Source organism: Salmo salar, chromosome 03 (genome assembly GCF_965601325.2).
Source record: "Salmo salar chromosome 03, fSalSal1, whole genome shotgun sequence".
NCBI lineage: Eukaryota > Metazoa > Chordata > Actinopteri > Salmoniformes > Salmonidae > Salmo > Salmo salar.
In genome coordinates this window covers 89,815,029-89,841,272 of record NC_138293.1, presented here as the reverse complement: position 1 = coordinate 89,841,272, position 26,244 = coordinate 89,815,029, and the positions used below count along the sequence as shown (strand labels likewise).

The following is a 26,244-nucleotide window of genomic DNA, read 5'->3' as shown; positions in this document are numbered from 1 at the left end:
ATCCATAACAGTATTAGCCTGGTCCTATACTGTGCTGTAGCCAACTTGTCTTTATCGTTGCCATGCCTACTTGTATGACAAAGAACATAATACACAGAGGAGTTGGCTAAAGCACAAACAGACAACCACCAGATTCGTGTTCATTAGGCACCAAATGTAACAAAACTGACTGAATCAAGGAGAGGCGACTTGGACTTGTTCAATAAGAAATGTTTGCAGTTGAAACATTTTTTTTTAAGCATTTTCCATTGCATTCCCTAATGAACACAACCAAGGCCAGTGGAGTGTGTCTTACTGAACAAATGTGATTAATCATATTCAATCATATGTTCCCCACAGATAGGCAGGCCAGCCAGATGAGTGATGTCAGAGAGCGGGCAGATGAGAGGAGGCTGCAGAGGAGTGAGGAATCCATGCAGACCAACCTTTTGGTCAGGAGCCGCTGGTCTGCCGCCACCCTGAGGGTCCTGTCCTCCATGCCCAGTCGCAGCGTCGGTGAGACCATCCTTTCTGTGACAAGCCGGTTTGTTAAGGGGAAACCTCGGGGTTGTGTTTATTAGATACAGAAGGGAAGAAAACGGCTTGAAACCGTGAGGTTTTACCACGTTGTGCTCTAATGAACAAGACCCAGGCCAAAGGTTTTTGTGTGACTTATAAAGAGACTATGGGTGATATTTTGAGAGCGTACAAAAATGTTGCAGTTCCTCTTGTATCTGCCCTGTTACCCATGTGGCTCAGTTGGTAGAGCATGGCACTTGCAACGCCAGGGTTGTGTGTTCGATTCCTACCGGGGAACAGTATGAAAACCTATTCACTCACTACTGTAAGTCGCTCTGGATAAGTGTAAACGCACCACACACATTTTAAATACGTACAATGGTCGAATCTATTGGGGGTATAATCCAATTATCTTTTTTAATACTAGCAATGTTTTTGGATGGTCAAAATGGGTGGCCTAAGTACATTAATAAGTCATTAGATGAGTTTCCTGTCTCTTGTCTTACTGTGTCAGAAGTTTCAGAAAACTACTGGAGGAGAATATGGCCTACGCAAAAGCCACTGACCTCACAAGTGGTTGATGTTTGAATAAACTACTGGGGTGTATTCATTAGTGCACACCATAGCGAACCATGTATGCTGTGCAACAGAATACTTATTGGACAAGTTCAGGTTAATCCCTCCCTGTATTGGCCGTTTGTTTACGTTTGGTTCCTAGTGAGTACACCCCGGTAGTAAATGTAATCTTCCTCCTTTTAAACCTCAGGAAATGGTCTCTCCTCACACAGGGCAGCAGAGTCGTCTTGAAATCATCTCCCAGTGCAACATCCGTTCTACTCAGCTGCGCAGGTACCACCGCCAGACCCAAGACGTTTTCCTCTCCTCCAGACCTAGTATCCGTGGCTATGGGATCGAGGCAGACTCTGAGGATGTCTGTGAGGAAGGTGAGTGCCATCCCCAAACCCACTTCACCGTCCACCTCTGAAGGCAATAGTCTTTCACCAGCTTTGAGGGGCCTTTTACCATCCTCACTACAGACACAGGACAATGTGTATGGCATTTGAAACTAGACAGTTTTAGATATTTTTACCAATGCTGTATGAGGTGAGCACCTCTTGTTCAACCTTTGAATAAATTCCTTTGAATAAATTCCCTGACTGTCCCTCCGCTGGGAGTCAGTGTCTGTTTTGTGTGCTCTGCTGAGATGGGCTGTACCAACAAGAATGACTCCGCTGTTAAAAGTTAAAGATATCAAGGTTTGGTTAGAAGATGCTATACTGAACAAAAATGCAGCAATTTCAAAGATTTTACTGAGTAACAGTTCATATAAAGAAATCAGTCAATTGAAATACATGTCATTCGGCCCTAATCTATGGATTTCATATGGCTGGGAATCACAGTAGGTTGTTGGCACCTTAATTGGGGAGGACGGGCTTGTGGTATTGGCGGAGTGGAATAAGTGGAATGGTATCAAACACGTTTTTTTTTTTGGTCACAGATTTGATGGTCACAGATACCTTAAAAAAAAAGGTAGGGGCGTGGCTCAGAAAACCAGTCAGTATCTGGTGTGACAACCATTTGCATCATGCAGTGTATCTTCTTCATATAGAGTTTATCAGGCTGTTGATTGTGGCCTGTGGAATGTTGTCCCACTCTTCACTGGCTGTGCGAAGTTGCTGAATATTGGCAGGAGCTGGAACACACTGTCGTACATGTCAATCCAGAGCATCCCAAACATGCTCAATGGGTGACAGGTCTGGTGAGTATGCAGGCCATGGAAGAACTGGGACATGTACAGCTTCCAGGAATTGTGTACAGATCCTTGTGACATGGGGCCGTGCATCATCATGCTGAAACATGATGTGATGGCGGTGGATGAATGGCACGACAATGGGCCTCAGAATCCCGTCACGGTATCTCTGTGCATTCAAATTGCCATCGATAAAATGCAATTGTGTTCGTTGTCCATAGCTTATGTCTGCCCATAACCATAGCCCCACTGCCACCATGGGGCACTCCGTTCACAATGTTGAAATCAACAAAACACTTTCCCTCACATCTGCCATCTGCCTGGTACTGTTGAAACCGGGATTCATCCGTGAAGAGCACACTTCTCCAGCATGCCAGTGGCCATTGAAGGTGAGCATTAGCCCACTGAAGTCGGTTACGATGCCCAACTGCAGTCCGGTCAAGACCCTGGTGAGGACAACGAGCACACAGGTGAGCTTCCCTGAGACGGTTTCTGACAGTTTGTGCAGAAATTGTTTGGTTGTGCAAACCCACAGTTTCATCAGCTGTCTGTGTGGCTGGTTTCAGATGATCCCACAGATGAAGAAGCTGGATCTGGAGGTCCTGGGCTTTTGTGATTACACGTGATCTGTGGTTGAGGCCGGTTGGACGTACTGACAAATTCTCTAAAACAATGTTGGAGGCGGCTTATGGTAGAGAATTTAATGTTAATTTATCTGGCAACAGCTCTGTTAGACATTCCTGCAGTCAGCATGCCAGTTGCGTGCTCCCTTAATAGCCAGGCAAATGCAAGCCTGTCTCTAATATTCGCCGGTTGTGTTCAATGATTGAAGCAAATAAATGCCTGGGCTATTTAATGGAAGTTTTACTGTATCCTTTTAACTTTATGTGTGGATTACAGAGACCAAGAGACAGGAGCTGGTCAACAATCTTCAGAGTCTGTCGGCCGGTGTGTCACGTCCTGACCAGCAGATGGAGCTAGTGTTTTAGTTTTGGTCAGGACGTGGCAGGTTTGTGTTTGTTAAATGTTGGGTTGATGATTGGGACTTCCAATTGAAGGCAGGTGTGTATAGTTGCCTTTGATTGGAAGTCCTATATAGGTGTGTGTGTTTGTCTTTGGGGTTGTGGGGAATTGTTCTGTGTTGAGCCTATGCTTTGCCAGACTGTTTGTTGGTTGTGCGTTCATTCTCATGGTTTGTTATTTTGGCATTCATTTTGATAGTTAATAAAAGTCAAGATGAGCCTGCACATACCTGCTGCGTTTTGGTCCTCTTCTCTCCAGTACGACATTTTTAAGGATGAGTACAACTTATTTTGTGACAGAATTCCCCACCAAAAAAGGACCAAGCAGCGGAAGAAGGCTGGCGAGGTAAGGGAGACCGAGAGGCACCCCCAAGAATTTTTTAGGGGGGGGCACAAGGGCTGTTTGACGGGGCAAGAGCTGCCCGCCAGTGAACAGTCGTCACCAGAGCTGCCCGCCAGTGAACAGTCGTCACCAGAGCTGCCCGCCAGTCAACAGTCGTCACCAGAGCTGCCCGCCAGTCAACAGTCGTCTCCAGAGCTGCCCGCCAGTCAACAGTCGTCACCAGAGCTGCCCGCCAGTCAACAGTCGTCACCAGAGCTGCCCGCCAGTCAACAGTCGTCACCAGAGCTGCCCGCCAGTCAACAGTCGTCACCAGAGCTGCCCGCCAGTCAACAGTCGTCACCAGAGCTGCCCGCCAGTCAACAGTCGTCACCAGAGCTGCCCGCCAGTCAACAGTCGTCACCAGAGCTGCCCGCCAGTCAACAGTCGTCACCAGAGCTGCCCGCCAGTCAACAGTCGTCACCAGAGCTGCCCGCCAGTCAACAGTCGTCACCAGAGCTGCCCGCCAGTCAACAGTCGTCAGAGCTGCCCGCCAGTCAACAGTCGCCAGAGAGGCCAGACTGCCCCCGACCTGCCGGAGTGGCCAGACTGCCCCCGACCTGCCGGAGTGGCCAGACTGCCCCCGACCTGCCGGAGTGGCCAGACTGCCCCCGACCTGCCGGAGTGGCCAGACTGCCCCCGACCTGCCGGAGTGGCCAGACTGCCCCCGACCTGCCGGAGTGGCCAGACTGCCCCCGACCTGCCGGAGTGGCCAGACTGCCCCCGACCTGCCGGAGTGGCCAGACTGCCCCCGACCTGCCGGAGTGGCCAGACTGCCCCCGACCTGCCGGAGTGGCCAGACTGCCCCCGACCTGCCGGAGTGGCCAGACTGCCCCCGACCTGCCGGAGTGGCCAGACTGCCCCCCAGCGGCCAGACTGCCCCGACTGCCCCCCAGCGGCCAGAATGCCCCGACTGTCCTGAGCGGCCAGAATGCCCCGACTGTCCCGAGCGGCCAGACTGCCCCGAGTTGCCAGACTGCCCCGACAGCCTGGAACGGCCTGCACCTGAGCCACCTCCAGGATAGGTGGGTTGGGGAGGGAGGGTGTAGCACAGTGCCGTCGTTGACGGCAGCCACCCTCCCTTCCCTCCCTTATGGTTTAGGGGTTTTTGTTGGGGTATTGGGGATTTTGTTGTTTTTCTTTTTTAGGTGCATTCCGGGGTCTGCACCTTGAGGGGGGGGGGGGGGTACTGTCACGTCCTGACCAGCAGATGGAGCTAGTGTTTTAGTTTTGGTCAGGACGTGGCAGGTTTGTTTGTAAAATATTGGGTTGATGATTGGGACTTCCAATTGAAGGCAGGTGTGTATAGTTGCCTTTGATTGGAAGTCCTATATAGGTGTGTGTTTGTCTTTGGGGTTGTGGGGAATTGTTCTGTGTTGAGCCTATGCTTTGCCAGACTGTTTGTTGGGTGGTCGTTCGTTCATTCTCATGGTTTGTTATTTTGGCATTCATTTTGATAGTTAATAAAAGTCAAGATGAGCCTGCACATACCTGCTGCGTTTTGGTCCTCTTCTCTCCAGTACGACATTTTTAAGGATGAGTACAACTTATTTTATGACACGGTGTGCGTGTGCTGCGTGCCATGCCCCTCAGTCTGGCTGAGAAGACTAAGCTGAGGTGTGTGCCATATTCTCTTCCTTGTTTGTAATTGATTATCTTAATTGTTCCAGGACACCCTTTGCTTTACATGATGCCAATGTAAAATTTGACAATAAACAAATTACACGAAAGCTACTTAAACCCTTCTCTCTCGTCATTGCTGAATCTTTAAACACCCCTTTTACAGTCAACATCTCTCCTTAGGAAACTTGCATTCAGTGACAAAGTTGGACAGTCCATCTTGAGCAGCCAGGTTCCCTGCTGTAGCCTCCTTAAGCGAGTGAGTATAACCAAGCTATCACTAGCATAAAACATGATGTTGGCAATTTCATGGCTATCATTCAGATGTAAAATCTGAGGAAAGTGCTCCAAGCCTGACGTTAATCTCTGCACAGAGATGTTGGGCATGAAAGTAACTCTGCGTCATGTGTCCACAGACTTTGTATCACATCTTGTTCGGATGTCTCTTCATCCTCAGTTCCCTGCAGTTGTGGCAGGTGGCTTTGAAGAGGCTGGGCGGCCGCTTTGGCACTGGTGTGCTCTCCTACTTTCTCTTCATCAGGACTCTTCTGCTCTTCAACGTCTTCCTCTTCTTCATCAACGGACTGTTCCTGGTCCTCCCCCAGACCATCCACCCGCCCCTTCACACCCCCAGCTCCCACAGAGTCACAGGCCTGGAGCTGTTCACCGGCACGGTAAGATGAGGGTCATGATTGGTTGGTTGGTAGATTATGTTCATCCACAAGGTTTTGACTTTGTTTAAACTCCACTTATCGTCCTAACAAAATGTGACCGATTGCATTGTTACAATTTCTGGCATGCACCAAAATCTCTGCTGTGTGCGGTGAAGTGGTTGTTGAGCCTCTACAGAGTACACCTAGTGGAGTGTAAATCCAGCATACGCCAATAAAACAACAGCTGCTGTCATACCTAGCTATGTCACAACGCAATGCCCACCCATACAAATGTAAAGCACCTGCAAAAGCACTTCTATATCAAAACACTACATCAGTGTTGTCAGTCTGTTTCTGAAACCACACCACCTCTCTTCCCTCTCAGGGTTATCTCTCTAACTCTCTAATGTTTTATGGCTACTACACCAACTCCACCATCAACACCAGTTGTAGACCTGCTGAAGCCACCGCCGGGACTGGCTGCGGCACCACCAGTGACCCACACATGATGGCCTACAACATTCCCTTAGCCTACTTCTTCACCATCGGCATAACATTCTTTATCACCGGCATCGTCCTCGTTTACAGGTTGAACAACAGGCCTCAAATCTTTTGAAGTGCTGATATAGGATCAGTTTATCGTTTTTAGGCTGCGTTCACACAGGCAGTCCAATTCTGATATTTTGTCCAATTATTGGTGAAAGATCTGATCTATTTGTTCAAAAGACCAATTACCCGCAAAATATCAGAATTGGGCTGCCTGTTTAAATACAGCCATTGATCATAATGTGAATACGACCCTGATCTATTCATTTGGAATCTCTGTTAGCCTGGTCCCAGATCTGTTTGTGCTCTATAGCCAACTGCTATGGTCCGTGTTGGTATGAAAATGCCCATAAGAGTTGGCAGGACAGATTTGTGACGTTTTCCTCTTTTGTTGGTCTTTCATGGGAATAATCAAATGTTTTCATTGTATTTGTCTTAGCATGTCCAAGTCCTTTGGGAGGAGTTTCCGTGTGTTGAAGTCTCAGGGAAACTTGGCCATAAAGGTCTTCTGCTCCTGGGATTTCAAAGTCAGTAAGAAGATGTCTGTCAGGCTGCAGTCTGAGAATATCACCACCCAGCTCAAGGTACGGTACAGGATCATGTTCATTAGGGCTCACAGTGTAAAAAAAGAAACGAAATTCTAGCCAAAAAACTCAAATAAGCATTTCTTATTAGACAAATCCAAGTAGTCCCTCCCTGTTTCAGTCTGTTTATTCCATTTTGTGCCTAATGAACACGAGCCAGGGGTTTCCAACTCCAGTGCTGAAGAGCTAACATCAACAGGTGTGCACGTTTTTGCACAAGCCCATCACTAATAGACCTTATTCAGCCAAATGTGGTCCATGATTCACTGACCATTTGTTTTAGGTGTGATGAACCATGATCATTTGCTGATCATTTGGATCAGGGATGTTAGTAATGGGCAGGAGCAAAATCCTGCGTAGACTGTAACAAACAAAATAGAACAGATCGGATAGAGGCCTGATCAAGCTCATATTCTATGCACACAGTCAGAGACTGAAGGCCACTCCCAGTCAGTCAGAGACTGAAGGCCACTCCCAGTCAGTCAGAGACTGAAGGCCACTCCCAGTCAGTCAGGGACTGAAGGCCACTCCCAGTCAGTCAGGGACTGAAGGCCACTCCCAGTCAGTCAATTTGCCTCTGATAGATCTGCATATTTACAGTATCTAAAGGACAGCTGTTCTAGCTGGTATTGAAATACACACCGGATCTAGGTCTAGGTGTTTGTGGTGTAGCGTGCCTATAGAAAGCTACATTCTTGCCCAGTGTCAACAAACAAGAATATGCATCCATTTTAAGATGTGCAAATAAGACTAAGTTAGGAACAAGGAACTACATTATGACACAGATTAAAATACTGACTGGGAAAGTTATTTTTCACAAACACTTTGGCTACTGATAAAAATGAGCTGTATTGTCGGATTGTTGGTTATTGTGTACTGTCCTTGTTAAATAAATAAATAAATAGACGGTCTCTTCGTTCTTTCCAGGAGCTGTTGTCGGAGGTGAAAGGCGGAGAGGAGGAGAAGGGCAGGCTTTCTGGGATGGCAGTGCACCTGCTAGCATGGAGCATTTCTCTGGGGAGCACCTTCTTCTGTGCACTCGGCATCCACTGCTTTGCCAAGGACATGCACCTGGTTAGTGTGTGTGTGTGGTAGGGAGGAGGGGGGGACTCGTATCACACCATAGAACGCTATGCAAATCCAGCCGCAGCTAAGCTGTTGCACCCTTTTCACACTGCTGAGCCAAGCATGAGCTGTACTGCACTGGCCTGGTTAGGCATCCTCTATAGCTGCTGGCACTGTGCTGGAGAAGACAATGTGGAAAGAAAATGGGCTATACGTACCAGCACAGTACAGTTCAGGTTTGCACAATAGGGGTATTACTGCCAGAGTTTTTTGTGGCTGCTCTCTCAAAGGTAGATGAGCCTTTACCAAGGAAAGGGAGAGCTTACTCTGTCACTGACCCACTGCTGATGTTGTCACACCAGCCCATTAGCTACCTTCCAATTTTCATACTAGCATACCACATAGAATACACTGCCCAACACTGTACATAACTTCCTTTTAAGTAGAACATTAGTGGGTGGATATTGGCAATACATAACTTCCTTCTAAGTAGTAAGTTAGTGGGTGGATATTGGAAGAGGGCTATCGCCAATTTACTTTCAAGTATTGCCACAGTTTTTGGGGGATAGGGTTTTTTCAGAGTTTGTCTCTGAGAATCAGACAGGAACGTTTTTTGTTTGTTGCAGAATTATGCTTTGGTGAGTCAACAGAGGAAATCACATTGTGAAATCAGAAAGCAGCTTAAGACATGTAGTTGCCTGCAAAACAAGACAGGGAGATGTCTCGGGGCCTACTCGAAGGGAATGCAACATTCTCAATGTTGGAGTAGGTCAGAAGCCTGGTCCCAGATCTGTGGTGTATAGCCCACTCCTATGGACTTTGTCATGCCAAATAACACAAACAGATCTGGGAGGACCAGACTATAGTCAGCGATGTAGAGCCTTACCTTAATGTCTGTCTGCACTGCAGTGTTTCTATAGCCAGGTCACAGATCTTTGTTCTGTATAGCCAACTCCTATGGTTGTACGTTTGACAATGACCATAGGAGTTGAGAAGACTGATCTGCCACCACTGCCCACCCAACTAATATTCATAGCAACAATGTTCTGAACATTGTGCCCAAAGGATAACGCCTGTAACACACCTGGTCTCTACTGTAGGCCTATGCAACACTCCTGCTATTTTGTTACACTCTCTTCTTGACAAGACAGTCCTTTGTTTAATGTTTTTCCTTCAATATGACCAGAGGAGACTTGAGGATGCAGAGGGGGAGGTCAGTTTGGTGCATGAGGCTCGTCTGCTGGCTCTGCCTGGGGTTGTGTCCTGTGGGAACCTGCTCCTCCCTGGTCTCTTCAACCTCATGTCTTGGATGGAGAACTTCAACTCGCCCACTGTATGTCTCTATGTTTCCATCTTCAGGTAAATACGACTAGAACTGTTTTCAGAGATGTTCAGTGTTTGACACATATTAGTACATTAGCATTCTGGTAACTTTCCCCAAGTTACAATATTTTTCCCAAAAATCATGGTTGAAGGATTCTGGATTTCCTGCTTATTCTGGGAATCTTCCAACTGGGCTTTCTGAAAAAACAGCTAATTTTGGTGAAAATGACAAATGTACAACCCTGGTTGTCCAACAAGTTAAGTTGGGGAATTATCTTACCAGAGCTAATGTCACAATCCAATATGAATGGAAATATGTAAATTACATGTTGCTTAGTCTATATTTACCATTCATTTTGGATTGTGACATTAATGGGCTCCCGAGTGGCGCAGCGGTCTAAGGCACTGCATCTCAGTGCTTGAGGCGTCACTACAGACACCCTGGTTCGATTCCAGGCTGTATCACAACCGGGTGTGATTGGGAGTTCCATTAGGGTGGTGCACAATTGCCCCGGGTTTGGCCGGTGTAGGCCGTCATTGAAAAGAATAATTTGTTCTTAACTGACTTACCTAGTAAATAAAGGTTACATTTTAAAACAATTTTGGGGTTGAAGCATACTGCTAGCTCTACATAACCAGTAGTGTGGAATGTGGACAAATCTTCAGTCTACAGAAAAACATCTGACGAGTGTAATGTCCCTTTTTAATTCAAAGCATGACTGACAAGCAACAAATGTTCTAAGGAGGTTGAAATGTATGCATCTTTCCCCAGTGACATTCCCATATACCGTAAATTCCGGACTATAAGCCGCAACTTTTTTCCCAGCTTTGAACCTTGCGGCTTAATATATGGATTTTTCCCGCTTTCAATTTTTTTTTCTCCAAAAAAACACATTCTGTGACGTGCTCAGTTTTTTGGCGGCATGAAGCTTTCATTAGACCAATGAAATTGCCGAACGGGTTAAGGTCAAACAACTTTTTTGTTTACTGTTTAGATTAAATCGAGCGCTCTCAAACTTCCCATCATTCTGATTACGGTAGTCATTTTGTCACCCTCATCATGGCAAAGACACGGAGAAATACATATGATGCAGCTTTCAAGTTGAAGGCGATTGATCTGGCTGTTGGAAAAGGAAATAGAGCTGCTGCACGGGAGCTTGGTCTTAATGAGTCGATGATAAGACGTTGGAAACAGCAGCGTGAGGAATTGACTCAGTGCAAAAAGACAACTAAAGCTTACTGCACATTTTTTGTTACAAGCCGTGTTTCGTTAAAGCCTGTGTAAAGTTCATTTGTTTCAATGTACCGGTAGGCAGCTGCGGCTTATTTATGTTCAAAAAAATTAATAATTTAATTCAGTGGGTGCGGCTTATATTAAGGTGCGCTTAATAGTCCGGAAATTACGGTAATCAAGTAGCACAGGGAACATTTTGTTGGCTCTTACGTGGACAGAAAGCCAATCCAACAAGTGCCTGTATCGGTACATGGTGCACAGTGGAACCCAATGGGCGGTATTCTGAATGTCTTGTGAAGTTTCGTCTTGAGATAAGTGGGGGGTTATTTCAGATGTCAAGTTAACTGGTCTGTACATGAGCCCATAACACAATCACAAGATGTTTCACACAGACACAACCATTGAGTCTTGTTTACTTTTCACTATATTAAAAAAAGAGATACCGTTTGGAAAGAAGTAGAGGGTCCTCAACCAACGTGAGTCGAGGTGAAACCTAAAAATGTGTAAACATCATTGGACAGGAAAAGGCGCAACGCTGGCTCACCATTCACAATTCTTAGTTTTATTAGGCAACTTTAAAAGATTGACGTTTCAGCTGTCAAAATAATCACAAAGGGAATGGACAAGTTTCATATAGGGCACAGGGAAGACAATTGGGGAGAACCCGCTTCAGCTGATGGTGCTAATGAGACAGTGGTGGACCATACAGGGTGGTACTCAAGGTGTGGGTTACTATGGTCAATGTCTCCACCTAGTGATGAAATACAGAAGTGGAAGACGTAAAAATCTATTGGAAAACTGGGGTAGTTTTTTTTCAACTGCAGTAGGTGAAATTGATCAAATACATGTTGAATATGTTGGGTATTGGAAAATAAACAGGGCTAAGCAAAACCAGGGATAGCAACAAAGAAACCATCAACAGCTTAGGCAAAGAGGTCTAACAACTGGTTTGGACAACAGTTAGTGAGCTAGAAACTCCCTCCATGTGTAAACCTCGAAGTAGAAATGGGAGGGTGTTGTCAATGGCCCTTCATAAAAGTATACTATACCACAGATACCATAACTTCAGAGTAATCCTTTTTAGGTGCTCCTATCAAAGTGGTTAACAGAGGCCCAATGGGGGGGGGGGGGGGGTAATAAAGCTCTCCATCCAACGGCCAAAGTAGTACAGCAGGGTCATGTTCATTAGGCATCAAACAGAAGGAAATGAACTGAAACAGAGGGACTACCTGGTCTTGTCCAATAAGAAATGCTCATATTTGCTGTACGTTGCTGTACGTTTTTAAAAAGCGTGCCCTAACAAACTCAACAAATGTTCCTTCCTCTCTAACAATATCTGGAGCCGTGTATCAAGCTTCTCAAAGTAGAAGTGCTGATCTAGGATCATCTCCTCCCAGGAAATGTAATGTTATTATTTGTGATCTGAAAGGCTAAACCAGTGCATGGATATTGTCATCTATTGCCGTAGTAACAAACCCCCCCCCCCCTCACAGTGCGACCCCAAACTGTTCAAACCTCTCTTGTTGGCAGAGAGAAAATGTTGCAGTTTTAAAGCTAATTTCCTGCAATTCTACATGTCTAATGCGTGTTCATATGATACCTGAGTGACTCAGCAAAATCAATGGGGGGCCCTGGGCACGTAATCCAGCCACGATAACTGCAAGATTTAGATAGATAACTGATTAGCCTAATTTACCTAACTGACATGTAGCTGGTTAGCCAACTTACCTACAGTGCATTCGGAAAGTATTCAGACCCCTTGACTTTTTTCACATTTGTTACGTTACAGCCTTATTCTAAAATTGATTCAGTTGTTTTTCCCCTTCTTCAATCTACACACAATACCCCATAATGACAAAGAAAAACAGGTTTCTAGAATTTGTTTGGAATGTATACAAAATGTAAACTGAAATATCAGATTTACATAAGTATTCAGAACCTTTACTGAGTACTTTGTTGAAGCGCCTTTGGCATCGATTACAGTTTTGATTCTTCTTGGGTATGACGCCAGAAGCTTGGCGCACCTGTATTTGGGGAGTTTCTCCCTTTCTTCTCTGCAGATCCTCTCAAGCTCTGTCAGGTTGGATGGGGAGCGTTGCTCTGTCAGGTCTCTCCAGAGATGTTCGATCAGGTTCAAGTCCGGGCTCTGGCTGGGCCACTCAAGGACATGGAGATGTCCCGAATCCACTCCTGCGTTGTCTTTGCTGTGTGCTTGTTGTCCTGTTGGAAAGTAAACCTTCACCCCAGTCTGAGGTCCTGAGCAGTCTTCATCAAGGATCTCTCTGTACTTTCCACCGTTCATCTTTCCACCTGTATTTGATCCTGACTAGTCCCTGCCGCTGAAAAACTTTCCCACAGCATGATGCTGCCACCACCATACTTCACCGTAGGGATGGTGCCTGGTTTCCTCCAGACGTGAAACTTGGCATTCAGGCCAAAGAGTTCACTCTTGGTTTCTTCAGACCAGAGAATGTTGTTTCTCATGGTCTGAGAGCCTTTTGGCAGACTCCCAGCGAACTGTCATGTGCCTTTTTACTGAGGAATGGCTTCCGTCTGGCCTCTCTACCATAAAGGCCTGATTGGTGGAGTGCTGGAGCGATGGTTGTCCTTCTGGAAGGTTTTCCCATCTCCACAGAAGAACTCCAAACTTCTTCCATTTAAGAATGATGGAGGCCACTGTGTTAATGGGGACCTTCAATGCTGCAGACATTTTTTGGTACCCTTCCCCAGATCTGTTCCTCGACACAATCCTGTCTCGGAGCTCTACGGACAATTCCTTTGACCTCATGGCTTGGTTTTTGCTCTGACATGCACTGTCAACTGTGGGACCTTATATAGACTGGTGTGTGCCTTTAACACAGGTGGACTCCAATCAAGTTTTAGAAACATCTCAAGGATGATCAATGTAAACAGGAAGCAACTGAGCTCAATTTCGAATAGAAATTTCTTATGTAAAAACTTGTTTTCACTTTGTCATTATGGGGTATTGTGTGTTAATTGATGAGTTTTATTTATTTAATACATTTTTAGAATAAGGCTGTAACAAAATTTGTAAAAGGTCAAGGGGTCTGAATAATTTCTGAACATAAGAAAACTGCCCATGTACTTACACATTTTGAAATTGCACCTTGTGCATTTTATTATAACTCAACAGCAGCAAGTTGAAAGCCTGACTAAGTTCCCCCCAAAAAAGTCAGGACCCGCTGTGTGTATTGACCCGTTCTGGGTCCGGATCCGGACCACAGTCCTCCATTTGAGTATGGCTGGGATAAACTGACCCTAAGCACTCTTACTCTGAGACACTTGATACTGTACATCCTGTTTTTATACAGGAACTTACTGCTGAAGGTGAGCATTCTTGGAGTACTGTGCTACCATTGGCTGGGGAAAATTGCAGCTGAACCAGAGCAACATGGTCTGCAGGAAAGACACCTGATTCTTGTCACCATGATGTCTGTCATAAAACAACATGTCACCTTCAAATGAAGGTCCCCTTTCATGGAAACATTAGTAGCTAAGAATTTATTGCCCAAATTAGTAGTAGTAGGGGACAGTTCTAAATTGATTAGGGGGGCTGGTCCAACTCATGGTGTCATACAAAAAATGTACCTCCCTCCTCAGCTTAACTACTTCCACATGACCCTCCCCTTTTCACTGTAAAATAAATTGCACACCCTCCCCCCTCATAGAATTAACTCAAAATAATGTTTACGACCACAAATAACTAACTGTAGCAACCCTGTGTTTATAAACATGGATATCAATTTTGCCACTTCGGCATGCTTTTGTGGCACGATTGATGCCATGCAGGTTGAGGGTTGGCCGACCACTACGGAGGAGCTCACTCTCCCTGCCTGTTTCATTACACTACAATCAGAGCCGGATGCAGACAATGATCAGCTAGGGGGAAATCAGATTTAACATTTTAATGCCATATGTATAATGCACCACACAACCAATAAACAAAGCATACCAATTTCATGCACTTCAATATCATGATTTGCATTTTCAGCACCACAACAAATAGACTGACAATCTTGACCAACTGGAAATACATCCCTCCCTACCTTGTAGGCCTACCCAGTATTGAAGGCTTGTGTTGACAATCTCCGACTGTCATTAAACTGTCATTTTGGTGTTTTGTAACAGATGCCTCTCTGTTTGTCAAATGGCCGCTGCACAGTTTGGATTGATCTATTTTTTTATTTGTCACAAGTCCTCAACTGGCAGCTTCATTAAATAGTACCCGCAAAACATTAGTCTCAACGTCAACGGTGAAGAGACGACTCCTGGGTGCTGGCCTTCTAGGCGGAGTTCCTCTGTCCAGTGTCTGTGTTCTTTTGCCCATCTTAATCTTTTTTTATTGGCCAGTCTGAGATATGGCTTTTTCTTTGCAACACTGCCTAGAAGGCCAGCATCCCGGAGTCGCCTCTTCACGGTTGACATTGAGACTGGTGTTTTGCGGGTACTATTTAATGAAACTGCCAGTTGAGGACTTGTGAGGTGTCTGTTTCTCAAACTAGACACTCTAATGTACTTGTCCTCTTGCTCAGTTGTGCACCGTGGCCTCCCACTCTTTCTATTCTGGTTAGTGCCAGTTTGCACTGTTCTGTGAAGGGAGTAGTACACAGCGTTGTACGAGATCTCCAGTTTCTTGGCAATATCTCACATGGAATAGCCGTCCTTTCTCAGAACAAGAACAGACTGACAAGTTTCTGTCACGTCCTGACCATAGAGAGTCCTTATTTTCTATGGTGGAGTAGGTCAGGGCGTGACTGGGGGGTTGATCTAGTTTATTTATTTCTATGTGGGGTTCTAGGTTATATTTTCTATGTTGGCGATTTGTATGATTCCCAATTAGAGGCAGCTGGTTATCGTTGTCTCTAACTGTGGATCATACTTAAGTAGAATTTTTTCCCACTTGTGGGTTATGGGATATTGTTTATGTGTAGTTGCATTGTCGTCACGTTTCATTTATTCTTTATTCTTTTTGTATTTTGCTTAGTTTCACTTTCTAATAAAAGATGTGGAACGCTACTCACGCTGCGCCTTGGTCCGTCTATACACACGAACGTGACAGAATATCCCATCAAACCAGGACCAAGCAGCGTGACCAGGAGGAGCAGGGATCCTGGGCACGGGAGAGAAGAGAGTGGAGGACTTCCCGGACGTGGGAGGAGATCATGGCAGGAGACAAGAGCCCGCCATGGAAGCAGGCGGAGGCAGCGAAGGAGGATCAATGACGACTCCGGGGTTCGCAACCACGAAAGAAGCCCGAGAGACAGCCCGAAAAAGTTTTTTTGGGGGGGCACATGGAGTGGTCGGTGGAGCCGAGGAGTGAAACACACGGTGTCTCCAGTGCGCATCCACAGCCCGATGCGTTCTGTGCCAGCTCCTCGCACTTGCCTTGCGAAAGTGGGCATCTGTCCAGGACGGGTGGTGCCAGCTCAGCGCGCCTGGTCTCCAGTGCGCCTCCTCGGTCCAGGATATCCTGGACCCCACTGCGCCTTCACAGCCCAGTGCGTCCTGTGTTAGCTCCCCGCACTTGCCGTGCGAAGGTGGTCATTTGTCCAGGACGCATTGTGCCAGCTCTACGCTCCAGACCTCTAGTGCGCCTCCACGGTCCAGTATATCCTGTGCCTCCTCCTTGCATTCTCCCTGAAGTGCGTGTCCTCAGTCAGGTACGTCCTGTGCCTGCTCCCCGCACTTGCCCTGAAGTGCGTGTCACCAGTTTGGCGCCACCTGTGCCAGTTCCACGCACTAGGCCTCCAGTGCGCCTTCCCAGTCAGGTACGTCCTGTGCCTGCTCCCCGCACTCGCCCTTAGGTGCATGTTACCAGTCTGGCGCCACCTGTGCCGGCCCCAGGCATCAGGCCTCCAGTGCGCCTTCCCGTTCCAGAGCTTCAGGCGACAGTTCCCAGTCCAGAGCTTCTGGCGACGGTTCCCAGTCCAGAGCTTCCGGCGACGGTTCCCAGTCCAGAGCTTCCGGCGACGGTTCCCAGTCCAGAGCTTCCGGCGACGGTTCCCAGTCCAGAGCTTCCGGCGACGGTTCCCAGTCCAGAGCTTCCGGCGACGGTTCCCAGTCCAGAGCTTCCGGCGACGGTTCCCAGTCCAGAGCTTCCGGCGACGGTTCCCAGTCCAGAGCTTCCGGCGACGGTTCCCAGTCCAGAGCTTCCGGCGACGGTTCCCAGTCCAGAGCTTCCGGCGACGGTTTCCGGCACAGAACGTGACAGTTTCAGAAGAAAGTTCTTTGTTTCTGGCCATTTTGAGCCTGTAATCGATTTCACAAATGCTGATGCTCCAGATACTCAACTAGTCTAAAGGCGGCCTGTTTTATTGCTTCTTTAATCAGATCAACAGTTTTCAGCTGTCCTAGCACAATTGCAAAAGGGTTTTCTAATGATCAATTAGCCCTTTAAAATGATAAACTTGGATTAGCTAACGCAACGTGCCGTTGGAACACAGGAGTGATGGCTGCTGATAATGGGCCTCTGTACGCCTATGTAGATATTCCATAAAAAATCTGCCGTTTCCAGCTACAATAGTCATTTACAACATTAACAATGTCTACACAGAAACACACATTTCTAAATGACCCCGACTTTTGAACGGTAGTGTGTGTGATACATATGTATGTATATGTATATGTATGTATATGTATATGTATATGTATGTATATGTGTATATGTATATGTATATATATATGTGTATGTATATATGTATATATATATATGTGTATGTATATATGTATATGTATGTATATATGTGTATGTATATATGTATATGTATGTATATATGTGTATATATATATGTATATGTATATGTATATATGTATGTATATATGTATATATATGTATGTGTATATGTATATGTATATGTGTGTGTGTACACACAGTACATGGATTTTTAAGTGACCGGTATTGCACAATAAAGTCGGTGACTTATTTTCCATTGTGGTCCCTATTTTTAACAAATACATATACAATTACATAGATACAGACACATTACATAGATACTGTCACGTCCTGGCCAGTATAAGGGTTAATTGTTATTGTAGTTTGGTCAGGACGTGGCAGAGGGTATTTGTTTTATGTGGTTCAGGGTGGTGTGTTAGTTAGGAGGGCGTTTGATTTATTATGTCCGGGTTTTGAGTTATGGTCTATGTTTATGTATTTCTATGTGTAGTCTAGTAAGTGTGTTTCTATGTTGAGTTAATTGGGGTGGACTTCCAATTGAAGGCAGCTGTTTGGTGTTGCCTTTGATTGGAAGTCCTATATTAGTTGGGTGTGTTTGTCTTGTATTGGTGGGAGATTGTTCTTGGATTGCTGTGTTGCCTTCAAGACTGTTATTGTGTCATTCATCGGGTTGTTATTTTTGTATACGTGTTTGTTTGGTTTTTTCCTTCTTTTCCCGTAAATAAAGAGGATGAGTATACACATACCTGCTGCGTTTTGGTCCTCCATTTCTAACGACACCCGTGACAGAATCTCCCACCAACTAAAGACCAAGCAGCAGAAGAAAAGGGACTTCGAGTTGGACTGGCGGGAGAGATGGACCTGGGAGGAAGTTCTGGACGGGGCTGGAACTTGGCACCAGGCTGGGGATTATCGCCTCCCGCAGTGGGAAATTGAGGCAGCCAAGGCAGAGAGGCGGAGGTACGAGGCCTTGGACGCGCAGAGGGAGAAGCATGAGAGGCACACGGGTAGTTTGGCTAGGCCTAGGAAGAGCTGGAAGCCAGCTACCCGTTATATGGAGGAGCGTATGAGGTGGAGAGCGCCATGTTTCGCTGAGGAGCGCACTATCTCACCCATACGCACGCACAGTCCGGTGCGCGTAATTCCAGCCCCTCGCAGGTGCTGTGCTAGAGCGGGCATCCAGCCTGGTAGGAGGATGCCTGCGCAGCGCATCTGGTTGCCGGTACGCCTCCGAGGACCAGGCTACCCAACTCCCGCTCTACGCACGGCTACCATCAGGCCCCTGCACAACCCAGTCCGCCCTGTACAGGCATCCCGCTCGTGCAGGGCTACTAGTTCCATCCATCCAGGACGGGTTGTGCAGGAGGTAAGATCAAGACCGCCTGTGCGCTTCCATAGCCCTGGGTTTCCAGCTCCTGTCTCTCGTGCGGACCCGGAAGTGCGTCAACCCAGTCCGACTCGTCCTGTTCCCGCTCCCCGCACTAGCCTGGAGGTGTGTGTTCCCAATCTGGTACGCCCAGTACCAGCACCACGCACCAGGCTTCAAGTGCGTAAACCCAGCCTCGCCAGTCAACAGTCACCAGAGCTGCCCGCCAGTCAACAGTCACCAGAGCTGCCCGCCAGTCAACAGTCACCAGAGCTGCCCGCCAGTCAACAGTCACCAGAGCTGCCCGCCAGTCAACAGTCACCAGAGCTGCCCGCCAGTCAACAGTCACCAGAGCTGCCCAGACTGCCCCGAACTGCCGGCGCGGCCAGACTGCCCCGAGCTGCCGGAGCGGCCAGACTGCCCCGAGCTGCCGGAGCGGCCAGACTGCCCCGAGCGGCCGGAGCGGCCCGACTGCCCCGAGCGGCCAGAACCGGAGCCACCTCCTGATATAGGTGGGTTGGGGAGGGGGGGTGTAGCACAGTGCCGTCGTTGACGGCAGCCACCCTCCCTTCCCTCCCTTTTAGTAGAGGGGAAATTTGGTTTTGTTGTTTGGGGTTGTGTTTTTTTTTTGTTTTTAGTTTTTTAAGGTGCTTCCGGGGTTAGCACCTTTAAGGGGGGGGGGGTACTGTCACGTCCTGGCCAGTATAAGGGTTAATTGTTGTAGTTTGGTCAGGACGTGGCAGAGGGTATTTGTTTTATGTGGTTCAGGGTGGTGTGTTAGTTAGGAGGGCGTTTGATTTATTATGTCCGGGTTTTGAGTTATGGTTTATGTATTTCTATGTGTAGTCTAGTGAGTGTGTTTCTATGTTGAGTTAATTGGGGTGGACTTCCAATTGAAGGCAGCTGTTTGGTGTTGCCTTTGATTGGAAGTCCTATATTAGTTGGGTGTGTTTGTCTTGTATTTGTGGGAGATTGTTTTTGCATTGCGTGTTTTTGTGAGCCTGCAAAACTGTCATTTGTCGTGCTTATTGTTTTTTTGTTTTTCGTGGTCAACATTCTTTAATAAATTAAGAAAATGAACATCAACTCTACTGCGTATTGGTCCACACTTTCAGACGACGATTTCGCTATATCATCGGATGATGAAGAAACTCGTGACAGATACAGACACATTAGAGACAACAAAATGCTTGACATCCATGTGAGTATGAGGGGGGAGTTTAAGTGCAATTGTTACAAGCTTGTTTTGGCTGGTCTGTAGCTTGTTCTTTAGATGTTTGGGACTGCTGGTGAACCATGATGTGCAGGCATAATCAAAGTTACACTGGACTAGCGCACTTGCCAGAGTCTTTATGGTGTCTAGCCAGGTTTCCATCCAATTGGCAACAGATTTTCATGTTAATATTCTAAAATCTGCATCAAAACTATATGCTCAGTTGTGTTTCCATCAAATGTTACTTTTGCAGTTAAATTCCCATGTACCGAATAAAAAATAAAGTGAAAGGGGTTTCCATGGCATTTTCATCTCTAGGCCTACTGATGGCTGTGTCACAAAGTATGCGTAGCTGTAGCGAATGTACCCACTCTAGTACTGGCACATGCACTGTAGCCAGCAGCTCACAGATACAGTGGGGGCATAACCTACTACATGATGAGATTTCTTATATTTGTCAAACATCAGCCAATCATCATATCACCAGAATAAGACCCTCGATATTTATTGAAAGGAGCATCAAGCTCATCACTGTGCACTTTCACCACCCTGTGAAGTTCCTCATAACTTATTTCATCTGTATCCTAATAAACAGCATGCTTTCCCATGACGCCGTGACATTTTTATCCAACATGTACTTTACTTGCATAAAAAGGTAGGATGGAAACCTGGTTAATGTCAAGCCATTTTGAGGATGCTGGAATGATATTCTGGACAAACGTGCGCAGACCTACAGGAGAGTTTAGAAGTAGCCTAATCAGATTAAAACATTGACTGGGTGTGTTAATTCCACATATAAAAGGTAATGCATGTTAAAAGTAAAATTATAAATATTTAGGCTACATTAAAGCGTTGGTTCTTTATGTAGATTGATGAGGGGGAAAAACAATTTAATCAATTTTAGAATAAAGCTGTAACGTATCAAAATGTGGAAAAGGGGAAGGGGTCTGAAGACTTTCCGAATGCACTGTAGGTGTGTGAGGAATAGTAGCTTGGATTGCAGAGGCAGAGCGCACATGAAGCTTTCCTGAATAACTGAGCATGCCAGGAGAATACTGTATGTGGCCACATTTTATAATAGGACGACTTGGGAGAATGATGATCTGCAACAGATAACACATCTCAGTATCAGAAGTAAAAATACAGCCAGACTAGCCTACTACTGTGCATTTCTAGACCTTATAGACGGTCCAGAGTAGACCCACAACTGATCCAAATGGAATTAAACATTCAAATCACAGGGCTTTTGCACCATTATTCAAGTTACTGTACATATTCACTGCAGCCTAGAGTAGAATGTTGTACTCACTTGAAAACAATAATGCAATTATTAATTGAGGTGTTGTAGTCTAGGTGGGATCATTCTATTGTCCCTTAATAACAAGATCAATAGGTGAGCTTTTTGACCTGTGTGTTTCATGGCTTAACTGTTCTTTCACGCGCAATGATGCACCAGGCCTCTCTGCTGCCTATCAGCTGTTCCTTTTTGTTCTTCTGGATTCATATTTAAAATGTATGCAGCTTTCAATGCTTTTGTAACCGATGTGAAATGGCTAGTTAGTTAGCGGTGGTGCTCTGCAAGGGCCGTGGCTTTTGTGGCGCGATGGGTAACGATGCTTCGTGGCTGTCAGTTGTCGATGTGTGCAGAGGGTCCCTGGTTCGAGGCGAGAAGTGGGACGGAAGCTATACTGTTACACTTTTATGTGTGGTATGATTGACTATTGCAGATATGGACATACGATCCAACTACAACTATTGTCACTGAATGGCGGATAGAGCTCAGAAAAGCATAGTGCATAAGGGAAGTACCAAAACTCCTTGATATAGGGGAGGCTCATCTGCTTGCATGAGGACATTTGGCAAGGTTGGAAGAAATGATATTATAAAACCTGCAAAAGACCAAAATGTAAATCAGTGAAAAATACTCCCTACCCTCCCCTGTGTACATAAAAAAACTCCCTACCCTCCCCTGTTCCCAATACAAAATGTACATAAAAAACTCCCTACCCTCCCCTGTTCCCAATACAAAATGTACATAAAAAACTCCCTACCCTCCCCTGTTCCCAATACAAAATGTACATAAAAAATTCCCTACCCTCCCCTGTTCTCAATACAAAATGTACATAAAAAACTCCCTACCCTCCCCTGTTCCCAATACAAAATGTACATAAAAAACTCCCTACCCTCCCCTGTTCCCAATACAAAATGTACATAAAAAAACTCCCTACCCTCCCCTGTGTACATAAAAAACTACCTACCCTCCCCTGTGCCCAATACAAAATGTACATAAAAAACTCCCTACCCTCCCCTGTGCCCAATACAAAGTATATATAAAAAACATACTACCCTCCCCTGTGCCCAATAAAAAAATATACACAACCCTCCCCAAAGCACTTAAAAAAAAAAAAATTGTTGGAAAACCCTCCCTTATTTTGGACCACCCCCACATACACACCTCCTAATGTAGGCCTTGCAAGTGAAGCAATTTTGCTGTCCCACAAAATGAGTTCCCATATTTGGGATAGTATAGACTCTTTCAGATGACAATTAGTCTGTTAATGAGCTCCCACCACAGTTGTTGTAATGTAACTTTTGGCTTTGGTATCTTGGTCTGTCTCTACAGTGCTGGGAGAGCTTTGTTGGTCAGGAGCTGTATCGTTTCCTGCTCGTGGATTTCATATTCACGGCAACACAGTCTTTGGAGAATTTATTTGGAAGTAAGTGTTTTGTGGTAATAATTCCTGTAAGATGTACTGATACTCCTGTCTGTATCCCCATGTTGTGGAGATTTGTTTGTGTTAACCTACAGTACCAGTCAAAAATTTGGAGACGCCTACTACTTTGGAAACGTTTTTCTTTATTTTTACTATTTTCTACATTGTACAATAAGAGTGAAGCCATCAAAACTATGCAATAACACATATGGAATCATGTAGTAACCAAAGAAATGATAAATCTAAATATATTGGAGATTCTTCAAAGTAGCCACCCTTTGCCTTGATGACAGCTTTGCACACTCTTGGCATTCTATATGTAGTCACCTGGAATGCAAAAACCATCAAGTGCTATGATGAAACTGGCTCTCATGAGGACCGCCACAGGAATGGAAGACCCAGAGTTACCTCTGCTGCAGAGGATAAGTTCGTTAGAGTTACCAGCCTCAGAAATTGCAGTCCAAATAAATGCTTCAGAGAGTTCAAGTAACAGACACATCTCAACATCAACTGTTCAGAGGAGACTGTGTGAATCAGGCCTTCATGGTCAAATTTCTGCGAAGAATCCACTACGAAAGGAAACCAATAAGAAGAAGAGACTTACTTGGGCCAAGAAACACGAGCAATGGACGTTAGACTGGTGTAAATCTGTCTTTTTGTCTGAGGAGTCCAAATGTTGAGATTTTTGGTTCCAACCGCCGTGTTTTTGTGAGACGCAGAGTAGGTTAACGGATGATCTCCGCATGTGTGGTTCCCACCGTGAAGCATGAAGGAGGAGGTGTGGGGGTGCTTTGCTGGTGACACTGTCAGTGATTTATTTAGAATTCAAGGCACACTTAAACAGCATTGCTACCACAGCATTCTGCAGCGATATGCTATCCCATCTAGTTTACGCTTAGTGGGACAATGACCCAACACACCTCTAGGCTGTGTCTATTTGGCCAAGGAGGAGAATGATGGAGTGCTGCATCAGATGACCTGGCCTCTACAATCACCCGACCTCAACCCAATTGACATGGTTTGGGATGAGTTGGACCGTGGAGTGAAGGAAAAGCAGCCAACAAGTGCTCAGCATATGTGGGAACACCTTCAATACTGTTGGAAAAGCATTCCAGGTGAAGCTGGTTGAGAGAATACCAAGAGTGTGCAAAGCTGTCATGGCGAAGGGTGACTGCTTTGAAGAATCTAAAACACTTTTTTGATTACTGTATGATTCCATATGTGTTATTTCATAGTTATGGCTTCACTATTATTCTACAATGTAGAAAATTTGTAAAAATAAAGAAAAAACCTTGAATGAGTAGGTTTAGAATGAGTGTGTCCAAACTTTTGACTGGTACTGTGTATTCTACTATTTTCATATTCGCTCTACTTGCTTTTTGGAGATTCTATCTGGACATATTTGAGTGACTGACCAGCTGAGCATGTTTTGAAGATGTTTGTGTTGATAATTCATGTGCGATGTAACTGGTATTCTATTTTCACTGTGCTTGACATGCTCTCTGGGTCATTTCTGAGGAAGTCGGAAGTGAAGTTGTGAGTGCCAGAACTGCTTGAGCTTGTTTGTTTGTTTGTTTGTTTCATATTCACTGTGAGATGTAGTGACACTACTATTTTAATGTTGACTGTGCTCTACAGTCTTTTGAAGGATGGTTCAAGAGTCCATTACCTTCATTAGTCAGACAGCTAAACAGTAACCAATACAGGTTTTGTAATATTTGTATGTGATTGTATTTCTGTTCTTGTCATATTTGCAGACATTCTGTATAGTATGTTCAAGTTGTAACTGCCAAAGTGTATTTGTGAAATGGAAATTGTAAATAAGTATACCTTTTTTATAGAAGTTGTGCGTGGCAGACCTGCTGAACATGTTGTTTTAGAATTCCTGTAAAATGTACTGATACTCCACTCTGTTTCCCCCCCATAGGCTGTTTGCTCAAGGAGTGCTGAGGAGAAGGAGGAAGCCAGTGTTTGATATCGCCCGTAACGTACTCGAGCTCATCTATGGGCAAACCCTCACCTGGTAAAATGCCTGTTCGCATGCCATGAGTCGTCTCACCTCGTATCTCTGTGACATAATTGTTTTTGTCATGCTACGTTAGATGCTGCGGGTGCCGTCAGACCTGGGTCGTCTCTCTTTCTTTTGATGATAATGTCATTGAGGTTTCTGTGGTATTTATGTCTCCTTCTCTGTCATTTTTCCCACAGGCTAGGCGTGCTCTTCACTCCTTTACTCCCAGCTGTGCAGATCCTCAAGCTGTTGTTGTTGTTCCATATGAAAAAGGTAGGTAGGTCCCAGCTCAGAGCTCCACCAATGTAACCATTACACAGTAAAGGTAGGCCCCAGCTCAGAGCTCCACCAATGTAACCATTACACAGTAAAGGTAGGCCCCAGCTCAGAGCTCAACCAGTGTGACTATTTCAGTGACAGTGGTACACTCCTCAAAAGAGGTCAAACTATCATGTCTAAACTCTGCACTTGTCATAACCAGAGGCCCAAAAAGTGTTGACAAACGATTAGGTAAGTAAAGGTCCCATCCAGAAACTTAAGGTCCCCAACTTAATTCCCACCCGTTCATGCTCTGTGTGCATGTCTTCTTTCACCTTGTTCACTTTGGCCCGAGCCACTTCCTTCAATTGAAAATGAACAGGATCCGCCATTTTGTTGCCAGCTATCGCACTCAGTGGAAACCTCAGCGCTGTTAGACTCATTAGTCTTTCTTCTTTTGTTGCTGTTCACCCTCCTCAGAGCAGTCTACTGGTGAACTCTCTTGTTGCTTTTCTCCCTCAGAGCAGCATACTGGTGAGCTGCCAGGCACCCAGGAAGCCGTGGAGAGCCAGTCAGATGAGCACCCTCTTCATCTCTCTGCTGTGTTTCCCCTCCTTCCTCGGGGCCACCGTGTCTGTGACCTACACCATATGGACGTGAGTCTGTCCAACACACACACACACACAAACGCTGTCTGACACACACACACACACAAATATATCAACCTATACCAATGTAGGCGCACGTATGAATGCATACAGTACATGCACCTTTTCTCTTTTGAGTCTATGTTGCTATGTTTCTCAAACATATTTTTTTATGATGAAGTGTGAGTAAGTTACCATAGTTCTATTAGGGATATAATTTCTGAACTGAACATTTTCAAAAATGGCTGGAAGTCACCTTTTAAAATGTAACATCCCTTCAAAAGTACGCATCTCTGGAATTGTGCTGGGAAGGACAACATGAACAGAAAATATATTTGAGCCAGAACAGTACGCTTCAGGTTGACACTGCAGTATGAAAAGGATGTTGTGGTCCAAATGTTGCTTCCACTCTTCCCTTCTCCCCCCCATAGGATTAAGCCCTCCTCTGGCTGTGGTCCTTTCAGGAACCTCCCCTTCATGTTCCACTCAGGCAAACAGTGGGCCCAGGAGCTGAAGAGTACCAACCCCAAGCTGGCCTGGCTCAACTGGGTACACAGCTGCTTGGTGGAGAACCCCCTCTTCCTGTTCCTGATGGGAGGTGTCTTTCTGTGAGTCAGCATCCAACAAGGACATTCTTTGGACTGCTCTGGATATTTCTTGTTATGTG

At 45.6% G+C, this 26,244-nt stretch overlaps 1 pseudogene across 1 annotated transcript in view; it reads left to right on the top strand.

Moving 5' to 3' along the window:
• LOC106606424 (transmembrane channel-like protein 6) overlaps nt 1-26,244 on the top strand; it is a 45,506-nt pseudogene that overhangs the window by 288 nt on the left and 18,974 nt on the right. Inside the window, exons 2-15 of the transcript XR_014391807.1 lie at nt 340-495; nt 1,287-1,442; nt 3,149-3,192; nt 5,686-5,943; nt 6,308-6,510; nt 6,908-7,052; nt 7,980-8,126; nt 9,304-9,476; nt 14,007-14,115; nt 22,571-22,664; nt 24,589-24,684; nt 24,870-24,945; nt 25,453-25,586; nt 26,009-26,185. The product of XR_014391807.1 is annotated as a transmembrane channel-like protein 6 (transcript). The remainder of the gene's footprint in view (nt 1-339; nt 496-1,286; nt 1,443-3,148; nt 3,193-5,685; nt 5,944-6,307; nt 6,511-6,907; nt 7,053-7,979; nt 8,127-9,303; nt 9,477-14,006; nt 14,116-22,570; nt 22,665-24,588; nt 24,685-24,869; nt 24,946-25,452; nt 25,587-26,008; nt 26,186-26,244) is intronic.